The sequence below is a fragment of the Pagrus pagrus genome (assembly GCF_965226575.1).
Source record: "Pagrus pagrus genome assembly, chromosome: 10".
Classification (NCBI taxonomy): domain Eukaryota; kingdom Metazoa; phylum Chordata; class Actinopteri; order Spariformes; family Sparidae; genus Pagrus; species Pagrus pagrus.
In genome coordinates, this window is record NC_140194.1 from 2419903 (window position 1) to 2433265 (window position 13363).

General features: G+C 43.5%; 1 protein-coding gene across 6 annotated transcripts in view; it reads left to right on the forward strand.

Annotated features, from left to right (window-relative positions):
• Positions 1-13363, forward strand: part of cadps2 (Ca++-dependent secretion activator 2) — a 178785-nt gene that overhangs the window by 42478 nt on the left and 122944 nt on the right. The window lies entirely within an intron of this gene.

A 13363-nucleotide genomic window follows, 5' to 3' on the forward strand; every position in this document is an offset into this window, starting at 1 on the left:
GCATGTATCCTCAGTGTGCGAGTGGGAGGCCTGTATCCCAACGCGTCTGTTTGCTTTGATACAAGTTTCACACGGAAGCTCGCTAATGCAGCATGAAAGTGGATTTACACTCTGCCGAGGAGCGTGTGAGCGTTTGATGTGTGCACGCAGGCGCTTTTTTTCTCTTTTACATAGATGAACATACAACATGTTCATTTAGACGCTTCCTCATACATGCAAGTGTTTTTTCTCCCCGCGGATGCAAAGCTTCACAGCAGACTCTTTAAGAAACCTGTCTTACTGAAGGATGTTCCCACAGCAGCAGCGATACGTTACAACTGCAATGAATTGATTAAGTGAAGTCTACGTAACACTACAGTGACTGTAGTTACTGTACTTACTTTGTTTCCTTCTTTTCTTGTCTGGCAGAATAAAAACTAAAGCTGCCCCAGTGAATCAAGAGCATGACCGAAATCCTTCGAACAAGTCCTCGAGGCAGATTTTCAAATCCAGGCTTAAAATCCATCTTTTTTCTCTGTACTTTGGTCCTTCCTTGTTTCACTGTTGTGTTAAATATTCAGTGGTCTCCTCATGTCTGTCATAATAGTTACCTCTGCCACGGAGGTTACATGTTCACCTGTGTCCTTTTTGTTTGTTGGATTACACAAAAACAAACAGCACATGCAAACTGTTTCTCTTCAATCAGGAACCGTGTTAGCGTTGCAGGAACAGACAGCGATGTGTCGACGGGCTCGGGATGAAAACATGATGGAAAGTCGTATCAGAGCGACCAAACCTGTTGATGTCTGATGGAGACAGAAACGTTACATACACTTCCTTATTTTTCTCCCCTCACTTAAATGATCTGCAGCTGCTGCTTCCTCTTCAACCTCCTCAGTTTTTTTCCCCTCAGAGTTGCCGATCAGTGGGAGGTGACGATGACTCAACGCGTCTCTGCTGTGAAGTCGAGCGACCTGCCAGTCTGTCACATTAAAGGACCGCTGACATTTTCAGCTGTCCTCTAACCGCAGAGCCTCATTATGTCTCAAAGGACACAACACTGAAACAATCCCAGGATGCCGAATGGAAACCGTTCTCATTAAAGTAATGTGTCAAAGTCGCTAACAAAATGGAAATCAGACGGCGTCGGAGTTGTTGCGAGGTGGACTGATGAAGCTAGGCTAACAGAGGACACCTGTGAAGATTAACAGACTGCTGATCACATTTATCGTTACTTTTGCATTCAGATCTTCGTTACGTGGTTGTGAAGTGACTCGTAACTTATCTACTGGTTCTGGATACTAACTGCACAGATTCTGTTCTGACGTGAACTTTCTTTTCCAGCTGAAATGTAAAAACTATTTTTGATTCTTTGATGAATATCACTTCGTCACTATAGCAACAGATGAAACATTAATTTCTCCAGACTTCTTGTTCCTGTTACATGCGGAGGTCGTTATATTATAAATGTGATTATCACCACAGGTAAACGATCGCCGCTGCTCCAGCTCTCCTTTATGTTAATCGAGCCCCGCGGTCCAAAAGTGGTCCCCTTTCAGTCGCCATGGAGACCAGACAAAACAGTTTTTGTGTTGGCGCGGCTCTGTAGACATTTCCGTCTGTGAGCAGTGATCTTTTATGTTATTCAGCTTTCTTGATCATTTGCCTCCGTCTTTGTCGGAGGTCACAATAAAAAGGTAGACGAAGCGGGAGGGTGGCCTCTGAGTTCGACCCGGGGGGCCTCATCCGTGAAAATGTTCCTGGATTTATATTTATTATATTTCTGAGGATGATTTATGACTGTGTGCTTCAGTTCGATTCCAGAGTTTGAGGTGCAGCACCAGAAGAGACTGAGCTGAATGAATGTAAAACCAATGTGGAGAACGTCAAAACAAAACACTCACTGCACTCTTGGACAAAACTGGCTTGCAACTCAACAAGTCTCAAAATCGAGCGTTTTTTCAAGGGAGTCTGGTGACTTTCTCCACGGACGACGACAAAAAGGGGGATGGCAGGTTAACAAGAGGGGCGGTGTCCCCCCTCGTCCCCCCTTTAATTCCCCTACTGGTAATAGACATTATGTAATGTTTATGTGCTTCATACTAAAGAGAAATGTTAGAGCCAGAATCAGAATAACAGAGCGTCTCTCTTCTCAAACATAATAAAGACGTTTGACATCAAAGGAAACATTTCAGCCAGCCGACCGTCCGGTTTCTTTTAAACTCTGTTCTCCCCGTCTGTATTTCCATCACGCCTCAGCTGGATTATCATTCAGCTGATACGTTTTGACCTTTTCCTCTGAAATTTGGAGTTACTGGAAGTTTGGCCGTGTTGTCGGGACGTGAACATGTTTGCTGTGTGATCTGAGCACCGTCGAAGTCGACACAGTTCAAAAGATGAAACTACAGTCAAATAAGTGAGACATTAAAAAGGTTATAAAAGGTTTTGAGTGTGGTGACTCTGTACTGACTCACGTCTTTGTGTTCGGTGCAAATGGATGAGGACGTGTTGAACCAAGGACGCTGAACAAACTGCTGTCATCATGTAAATCACATTCAGCAGCTCGAGCAAACAGGCGGGCAGTCACAGTCTGAACACCACCAGCTTTAGATGAGCTCTTTGTCTCCTCTCAGTTTTTCCCACTTTTCCGGGGATTCCTGCGTAAGAAGGATTTTCCTCCTCTGCAGCTGAATAAGAAACCAAAGTTTCTCTCGTTCAGCTTCGTGTCGTTCGTCCAGCAGAGACTCGATTGATAAAAAGCACAAATGTAATCTGGATCAAACACACGAGCTGCGAATCACTGCTGGCATTTCATTTACCTGTGCTGGTTGTTTTTTTATTGCCTCTTCTTGTTTCTCTCATGTTTAATGGAAGACAGAGTTTCTTCTTGTACTGATGTCAGAGAGGTGTCACTCTGTTTGGTCCCTGAAGGCTGAAATGTCTGAACACCTTTTAGACCGTCGGCCTCTCCGCAGTTTTCTTTGTACGCGTTGTGTTCTGGTGATTGATGGAGAGTTAGCAGTGATTTCTCTTGGAGCAGATCGGAGCTGAAACATCCATCAAATCAGTGTTTCTCACAGGATTTCACGAGACTGTTGTGGTTGGACCTCATGGTTCCCCCCTGAAGAAGATTTTGCACAATTTAAAGTTAAACGCATCAATCTGGTGCACTTTGAGAGAAAAAATTACGAGTCTATACGTAGAAATGATATAATGTAACACTGAGCTTTGTCATCTGCTGCCTGGTAATTAGTCCAGTCTCACTATCCACTGTGCTGCACAGCTTTGGATACACAATGTTAACACAAGTCAATATAATCCATTGTTTCCCATCTTGCGTTGTAACTAAACCCTGACTGAGAGACTTGATGATCACTGTCGTGCCGTCATATATATCGTCTCAGTCTGGAAAACACGGTTTCATTTCATTCACGCACGTATGAACGAGGAACGTAGAGGTGTGAGTCTTTACTGGTGACTCTATATTACTGCACACAGCTACTCTAATTTAGAAAGTCCTCTCAATTATCAGTCTACAACAGTCTCCGATGTGAAAGCTGCATGTTTTCAGTACCAGTGTCTGTGAGACTCAATCAGTGCAACAACATTACAAAATAAAACATAGATCTGTCTGCAGTGCGTTACACGAGTGCTGTAATATAAATATTACTGTCACACAGCAGCTCCAAGACAGGACACTGACTGAATGAATTCATGACCAGAAGATAGTTTCACCTCACTGAAGTTGAAGACATTGACACCTGTGTGTGTCTGTACAGCAGGAAGTGGCGAGGCTTGACTGACGGGAAGTGAACGATGGTTTGCGGATCTTTAATCCCGTCATGAGAAGTGAATAATGTTTTTGGATCCTCATGAAACGATGACGGGGCAAATGACTTTTGCAGAGTCTGGGTGATTAACTGGAAACACATGACAACGATAATCCGATAACTGGGAATAATCAGGTTATAATAATCTGTTTACATGCACTGTAGTTATGCCATAATGGAAAAAAAACAGGTTTACATGATTCAGTCAGTTAGCTGGATTTCTTTCAAGTACATGACGTTAAACTGTGTCGCTGTTTTTTTCCTCAAAACATCCCGTCAGCATGACGTCGCTCATCATGTCAGAGAAACAAAACTGCTCGCGTTTTCACAACATCCGGTTTCTTTTACGTTTTCACACAGAGGTGCAGACGTAAAATAACAGAAGAAACCTGATGAACGGTAAACATGCGCCGAATGAAACAGAATATTGGGCGAAGAACGAGGTGTGTTTATCTGATCACTGGTAACTCCATACATCAGATAATGATTGGTTTACTGTGCATGTAAATGTGCTCAGTGTTTCAGATGATGGTGCTGCATGAAAAGTTTCGGCTTCACCAAAGTTATTCAGATTCTTTCAAAGGCCGACATGAACGTCTGCGTCGTGTGTTCAGTGTGTCCTCCTCTTGCTTTCCTCGTCGTCACGCTCTCGGTATTTCTGGGTATGTTGTCTAAGTTTCCTCGCTGCCTGTTTGTTCCCAGTCCAGTGAGTCAGACGGGTCACGGAGTCGCTCAGCGGGGGGTTTCCTGCTCCATCAGATCATCGAGTCAAAGCGGCGCGTCACCTCTGCTCTGATTTTCTGCTTCACCTGTCTGATCGGACACAGAGCCGGAGGATCGATCGGAACAATTCTCATCAGAACTGAACCGAATCTTCTGACAAATCTGAGCCGCCGTCTCCCAGAAACACAGCAAAACAGCTGTTGGTCACGGCGCTGATGGTGAAGTCAGTGGTCGTATAGTTTCCCTCACAAACCGATGGCTTTTATAACTCTGCTACTTCACGGTTCATCCGTGACATTTTGCAGTTTGAGAGGAGGAATGATGTCGGTGTTAAAAAGGTTCTGCACCTTCGCTCGAGGCAGAGGAGAAGCCCACGCTCGCTCCTTTAATCTGCACATCATCAGGTTTTTATTGAACATGAAGTAATTGGCTTTGAGAATAAACTGATGATCAGTTAGAGGCTCCACAAAATGACACATGGCCTCAATCAAACCGTCACTGTGCGAGGTTTCGAGTCGAGGGTTTTTCTGTCAAAGCGGACAAAATTGAGCTTCCCCACTTGAACTGAAGTCGCACAAACAAGCAGACCGAGTCCGGATCAGCACCTGCTTCCTGCCACATTACAGCCTGTCTGCTAACTTCATCAGACTCTCAATCATCTGAAGTCTTGTTTTTCACTCAGAAGTTATTTTCCCCTGCGGTCGCAGTCAGACTGATGATAAAAGTCCCAGTGTTTCATTGTCTGAGCTTCATTTACATAATCACAGTCATTGTGTCTTTATTCGATCTCTCTATCATCAGTGTCAGCAGTCACAGCCGGGCCGTGACGGCCTTTCTTCAGTCTGCAGACATATTGGTGGTTGCTTTGTCCCCGGCTGCGAGCTGCACTGAACATGGCCTTGACTGGATGATAATTGAATTTGGTTATTGAATTTCTCAGAAAAAATCATTGTGATGACGTGATTTTACCATCCAAAGATGATCCATAACCGACATATTATTCATTTAATGCTTCGAAATTCTGTTTATTGTGATTTCACACAGTTGCTCTGCCAATAACTGGACATCTACATTAATAATGTGATCATAAGTTCAACCCTATCAGCTGGTCCTGGTCACCGGGATCAATAAAGGTGATTAGCAAATAGTTTCTGGATGTCAGTTTGTGTTTTAGTCTAAGTCTGAGATCAGGTTTCTCAGGGATCTTCTGAAGCACTGGGACGGACTAATGGAGACCTTCTTACACTGGTTATATATAAGTGCAATATCTACATTTTGATTTGAAGCCAGTCAAAAACTTCACCTTCCTACTAACCGTACATCATATTGCAGTTGTAATATCTGGCAGAATAATCACAATATGATTTATTCATTTTTTACCATTAAATAAAAAAAAAGTGGAATCTGGCTCAACTTTCTCAGCATACAAAAAAGTTATTGGATTACATTTTAGATGTCGTGTCCACCTAACAACATCACGCTCGTCTTTTCAATGGTCCAACTTCTGTTTTTCTAACTTGTCCAGCAGATCCTCTGGATTTAAAACTTTTATTCTGATGTATGAAGTGTTGAGGCGCTCTGACAGACTAACCGGCTGAGTCGAAGCAGGCGATGGAGACATTTTAATATCGAGCTGAAACATGTTTTATGCATGAAGGAACATACGATCCACAGCTGACGGTGGAGCCCCGAGAGAAAAGCCTGAATAACAGCTCCATCACAACGACACGGGGGATTAAATGTAGACCTCAGCTGAGCCGTCCGGCTGGTCGAGGAGGAGTTTCAGCTGTTGTGGTCAGAGACAGAAACACCTTTCTAGAAAAAGTCTGTTTTTAAATCTCCCCTTGTCCAGTTAATTACAGTCCCATCAGTTTGTCCGTTCTAAATACTACAGTACCCATGAGTCTTAGCTACTGGTCCTAGGCTCCAGTCAGAGCTGAATTCAAAACACTGGTGTTGGATTTGTAAAACAAAACATGAGGTCGTAGTTATCCAACAGGAAACAGATTACAGCTGCTGATCAACACCATCAGCTGCAGCTCATCATCAGCTGCATGTTACCAGATTTTCAGCGTCTCTGTTAACTCGTCCTGTAAAGTTTTTATGATTACAGGCTTTTTTTTTTATCAAAGTACCAGATATTTTATCTGAGTTGTTAAACTTCTGCAGAGATGATTCAGGCAGCATGTTGTCTCACGACGCCCTAAAAAAGAAGCTCTTCTAACTGTGAGTCACCAAACACCAAACATCGTCTACTGCAGGAATCACCGGCACTATTTTAGGAATGAAAACCAGTTCTCACCTCTGTTGATCTCACACAACGTGTTTAAACCTCTCATGACCAACTCTTTAATCAGTGTCATGAGTTGTGAACCTGATATAAATGTATTGACAGTGGGGACAGTGATGATGATGATGATGATGATGATGATGATTAATCATGTAGGTGATTTATCCAAACTGTTCACTGGTTGCAGCTTCTCCAATTTGAGGGTTTGCTGCTGTTAAATAGTTTAAACTAAACATTTTGGGGTTTTAACTGTTGGTCAGACAAAATAAGACATCTGAAGGCGCTTTAGTGGAAAACACTCTGAGTGTTATGGTCCTCACTTGTTGCTGTCGCAGTCGGAGCCTCGCTGAGTGTTTTCCACCTCGCAGATGATTTTTCTTTCTCCTCCTCAGCAGCCGCTCTGACACTCAGACGGCCGCAAACACTCGTCGTCCGTGTCTTTAATCTCCTGACTCGCGGCCCGGCGCTCTGCTGGTGTGTAAATAATTTAGTGAAATTTTAAAGCCCCAATTAATTCGAGCAGCAGGGAGGGAGGATGTCCCCTGCTGATTGATTCATTAGTAATAATGGCTGACATTTGTGTCGCCACACAAAATGGAGGAGAGCCTATAGAGTCCAGAGAGCAGCAGAGGGAGGGCTGCCGCCTGATTTAAGGCTCCAGCCGTCTGTTATAGTGCTTCAGTGTGTGGTTCTGTGCAGGCCCGATGGTTCAGACTGAACCAAGCCCGAGTCCTCAAGCTATCAGGTATTTATTTTATTAGTCTCCTCTGATTTAGGGCCAAAAAATATAAACTAGAAATATAAATGTCAGCCCGTCTGATCAATAACCAAACAAGACTCTGACATAAAAAGGTTTTATTAGGCTTTTATATAAAACACCAAACGTTTTATGTTGAATCTTTATGTTCTGTTTCCTCGAACAAAGAACAATCTGTCTGGAAAGTTTCTATAACATCTTTCTTTTAAGAAAAAAGGGAACTTAAATTCATGAGCTCAATAAAAAATTACCACTGCAGAAGAATTAGTCTTTAAATGTTTGGTTTGTTCACTGAAAAACAAGATAATGACAATTAAATGATTATCATCTTGTATTCAGGCAATAAAACATTAAATTATATAAATCACAGTTTACACAAACACATGTGTAGACTATGTGTATATTTATCTACGTGTACACGTATAGCCTAGTCTGTATACAGCAGTTATAAGCCTAGTAAATGCATTATAACTTAATTATATTCTTTATATTGTACAGCCCGACTGATGTGCAGTATTTGGGGCCAATGCTGATACAGATATTGGGGAATATATCGTCTGATGTATAACACTTGAAGGCAGGATATTTTACATTTAACGATAAACTTTATCGTCTAAAAAGACGTCAGTGAACTGAAACAGTTTTCTGTGTTCTTTAAAACCAAAAAGTTTTCATATCAGCTGATATCGACAACATACATGCTGATACCATTAAATCTGTGACAGGCCAAAAATATCAGCCAACAACTCATATACCAGTCAGGCTCTGTTATATTGATTTATACTGTGTATTTATTTGCAGACGGGTTTATGTCCAGTACATCCTGTTACAGACTGAAACCTCTGCATCATACTACGAGACAAGTTCACCAGCAGGAAAGAAACGTTTAGTGACAAACACTTAAAACCGGCATCACAGTAAAGAAAGTCATGTAATGAAACTACATTAATTACTTTGGCATGTCTTGATTTGATTGTGTGATGCGAAGCAGAACTGGAGGAGCTTTTAGAAATGAAAGTGTCGCCTCAAACAAATTCAGGTTATCATCCGAACTCATTTCCTAAATTGTAACATTCAAGACCACCAAAGGAAGTTAAGGAAATCAAAGTGTCTCTGTTTAAAAAAACAAGGAGGACGGTCTGACTTTAACATAGTGTTCGGTACAGAGTGGGGAAGGATCGATCCGGACTCTGAGGGCGTCTAGACGGGGGTCAGAAGAACCTCCAGCAGGCTGACAGGAGGCTCAGAGCCACGAAGAGGGAGTGACCTTTACACACACACACACACACACACACACACACACACACACACACACACACACACACACACACACACACACACACACACACACACACACACACACAGAGGGAGATAGCTTCCATGTTCACCGGCGTGTTCGTGACTTCTTACGTTGCACAGGAACAAAAAGAAAAGTGCTCAGCGTCTATTTTTATTCATTTTGAATCTGAATTATAAAAACCTGCTTTGCTAATATGTTTGTGTGACAGTTGTATGAAGCAGCAAATGTGGATTAATCCGCCGCTGTTAATAACTTTTTCCTCCTGATTGAGTAACGTTAAAACTAAAGAAGAAGAAGAAAGAAACTGTACATGTGAGAGATGTTATTAAACTTCACATGGACACTGGGAACCACTGGCCTCAGCTGGGAGTGTTGAGAGACGGACCGAACACGCTTCTGTTAACAGGAGAGCAGTGACCGCAGTGAAGTGCAGTCAACACGCTCAGACTCAACAGGATCATTTGTCCCGTGATGAAACATCCGAGCTGCGTTCGTCTGCGGTCCACTTCATCCGGGGTAGAGAACAATCAGACAGATCGAAAACAGTAATCATCCTGACACGGGAAAAATAATCGGTGCTGGTTAATGAGACACGGGCTCCTCCATTAGTCCGTCTTCATGCCAGTCTCCATTATTCAAAAATTACCATTCAACCATCTGCTGATGTTACGAGAGGCCAGTGAATATCCATCTTTGTTTTTCAGTTCTTGTCATCCAAGATGGCTAATTGTTGTTTTTGTGTAATGTGATCATTACATTCATTCAGCTTGGTAGAAAATAGTGTCGGATTAAATGAAAAAACAGCAGGGACGAGAGCTGACAAGGAATTAAAGACAGACGCTTTTTAGCCAAACTATCTATCATGAACATCCGTCAGATCTTGCAGAGCGACCTGATCACACTTACTCACACATTTGCGTATCAATAAGTGTAGATTTGTTGTAAATGTTTGCACAAACACAATAAATTCACCCATCACTGATACAGAGTGTAAAATACTTGTTCACATAAGTATTCATCTCCTCCTGTCAGGAATAATCAGATCGATTACAGCCTCGTTGCCTCGAATAGGCGAGTGTTCGACCATTGCGTCTTGATTTTTCCGCTCTTTGACAACACTACTGCGATATTCAAACCGTCATGATCGAGAACATGTCTGATAAAAAGTTACAAGCGACTACACTACAGCGACTTCTTCCCTTTCTTTACTGTTTCTCTTCTCGTGTACTGATTCGTCCGGTGAACTGTCAACTAGTCGCCGATTCCACACGCTCTGTCAGCTGAAAAGCCGCCGACAAGGCCCGACTAGTGCCGATGGTTCAGGACACACCATCAAAAACTAGGACCACAGATGTGCACTGACCATCAGTCTGCTGTGTCGGGGCTCTGAAGCCTCTCACATCTGGAGACTGCAGCTTTTGCACATACCTCCTCCATTCATTGAACCCAAATACAAATGTGTGAGGTTGTTACTATCAGCATGTTACACCGTGTTAGTCAAACTGTGGTGGGCAGCATGATCTCGTATGTTTTTCCAGTTATTGGCGAGAGGGAGGACTCTCATTGCAGTCTTGAGATGGATGCATCTTTCAGTACTTCTGACCCTGTGTATCACTTAAACTGCGTTACATCGATTGGCTCCCTGGTTACTCTTTGTAGTGTCTGTTCGTGGCATTGAAGAGAGAATGAAAAGTGACTCTGAGCCGACTGTTGAACAAATCTTCTCCTCGGCGCACCTGGCAGTCGGCCTGCAGCCTCTTCAAACAGTCGTGGCTTATTTCCACGAGAAACTCTCACATCTGTCTCCTCATTTCAAGTGTCATCATTTGAACAGTCAGCTTTATAGTCGTTGGCCCGGCTGCATCCTCCTCTTCCGCAGGAGCTGTTTAATGTCTTTTGTTCTCTGCAGTTTGTGTTGAGTGATGCAGAGAGGCAGATTAGCTGCTGTTAGCAGCCTCCTCTGGTGGCAGCTACATCCGTCACCTCCCTCGTCATCCACTTAACATTTGCCCATTTCCATTCATCACCATAAAGAGGAGTCTCTGTGTGTCGTCTCTCGGCGGCGCCCCCCCGCTGATTTCAAATATCTCTGCTGATTTCTCCGACACTAAAACAGTAGATTTCTCCTTCATCTGCTTGTTGAGTCTCCTCAGATTTTCTGTTCCACATCGTTACTCCTGTTGCTCCACAGCGGCTTCTCTCCATCTGCTGTTGGTTCGCCCTCCGCAGGTCTATCGCTCACATGAGGCAGCGTTGCCAACAGACCATCTTTGTTGTTGGTGCAGTTTATCCGTCTCAGTTAATCAAACTAGCAAAGCCATTTAAAACGGGGAAGTGTCTGCCAGACACAGGGCCGCGCTGAGAGACCCAAAAAGCAATCAGCGTTGTTTTTTAACTCTTTTAGTATCTGATCAGTGTGTGAGGGACGGCACAGAGCAGTTAGTCGGCACCGTCCACAACTTTTGATAATGGAAACACGTGTAATGACGTGAACTGAACCAGACTGCTTGGCAGAAAGGAGGTTTTTGGTTACGACTCAGTAACAGGAGGTGAACTAGTCCACTCAGCTCATAACCCTTTAGCCAGAAAGCTAACGTTATGCTAGAAGGATTTGAAGTCTGTAACGTTGCGTACTTGACAAATGGTGAATCTGTTGCCAAGCAACCTCAAGTTTCTCGATATACTGTCCGTCGTAAATATTGATAATGTGCTTTACACCCTGACTCCAACAAGTAATGTGTACTGACGGGTCGTAAAGACGAGCATACGAAGCACATGCTGTGTTTATTGTTAGCTAGTTGGCAAGACTCGAGTTTCCTTGTTGGACTTTTTTAGTTGTTGGACCTAGGTGCTGATCACATGACCATGGAAAACACATGGAAACCCCTGAAGCGTACGTAGACTGTTAACATGTATATTGCTGACAGATGTTATCAGAGATCAGATAAAAGCCCTTTCAGACGTGGAGTGAGCAACATGTCAAGCTTCTTCTGTCTGTTAAAGTGGAGTTTTGTCCCTCAGACATACGGCAGGTGCATTTTACAGGTTGAATATCTCAAATGCTTTCCGAGCCTTAATGTTCTGGTCCAGTTTGATGTCGGTGTCTGTTTTGTCTCTTCAAACTGCCGTCAGCTGCGGCCCCTCTGAGCTCTCGGCCTCCATTAGATGAATCGTTTTCTCGCTGATGTTCTGATCTTCGAACTCTCGGAGCGACTGACAGGAAGAGGTGAAGCAGCCAGCTGAGAGACCGTTGACTGTCACACTGAGCCGCTGCTGCTTCAGTCTGAGCCACTTTTCCTTCTGTCAGACTCAGCGAGCGTCGCTTTGGGTAAATTCTGTCAGAATCCACAAATGTGAATGGACCCAGTGGTTAACATCAGAGGAGGACAGGACGGGCCTGCTGACTGAGTTTGGAAAAATGGCATCGGCCAATCCAAGCCTCGACATTCCTGATGAAAATATAACTTAAATTCTGTTTAAATCTAAATAAAGGGAACTGGAAGTAAACGTACTTATTAAGTGTGTTAAAAAGGCACTAACCCAGATGGAGGTTGATAATGTGTCACAACCACTGTGTGTTTTTGTTTGGGTTGTGCTGCCTTCAGTCCCGGCTGAGGGACGTTTTCATAAAACATCTAAAGAAGAAGCTCTAAAAATATCTCATTTCCAAGACACTTTGGATTTGTGTGTGTAAATAATTCACAAAGCGTCGTAGCACTAAGAGTCTGGGATATTGTTCAAACAAACGTCTGAAGACATATTCTCTGGTTTATTTCTGTTCAGTCATCAGTGATCGGGTTGTGTGACTTAATATGTTCCCCTGGTTCTGAGTCACGACCCAGATCTCAGTTCTAACCAACTGGAGGGGAGTCGCAGGCTTTTACACTCTGTGTGGGAGTGTCCTTACAGAGTGGTTAAGCCCACTTGTGGGTCGTTAACCCAACCGGCCTTCATGCGGGTTGCTAGGGCTAGGTGAGCCCAGGTGTGAATGGAAGTTAAGTCCAGTTGCCTACGATATAGCACAGAATTACAATGACCCAGATGTCTGAAAACCTTCATCAACATCATAGCAGATAGTAAATATGTCTAACCGAGGAGCAGTTCGCTCCCCGTGCTGATGGAAAGTTTCGTAGTCCACAAAACATTTCTGGAGTGTCACAGTAAAGCGGCGTTGCAGCGTCTCCTAAACAACTGAAGCAGCTGGAGACGTTAAATAAGCATAAAATGGCTCCTCACAGCTTGTTCGGTGTGATCACAGTCTCTGGAAGCACCCTCGAAACCTGGTTGATCTCGTGCACCTATTTTAGACAGGCTGAGTGCTCACACTTAGATGGGTTTTAAAAAAGTCCCCGTCTGCTTCAGTCGTTAAGGAGAACAGTAAAACGCTGCAGCGCTGTTTTGCTGTGAAGCTCCAGAAATGTTGTGTGAACTACCAAACTTCACCTGACTTTCCATCAGCGCCGGGGTGAGGAGATGAAGACTAG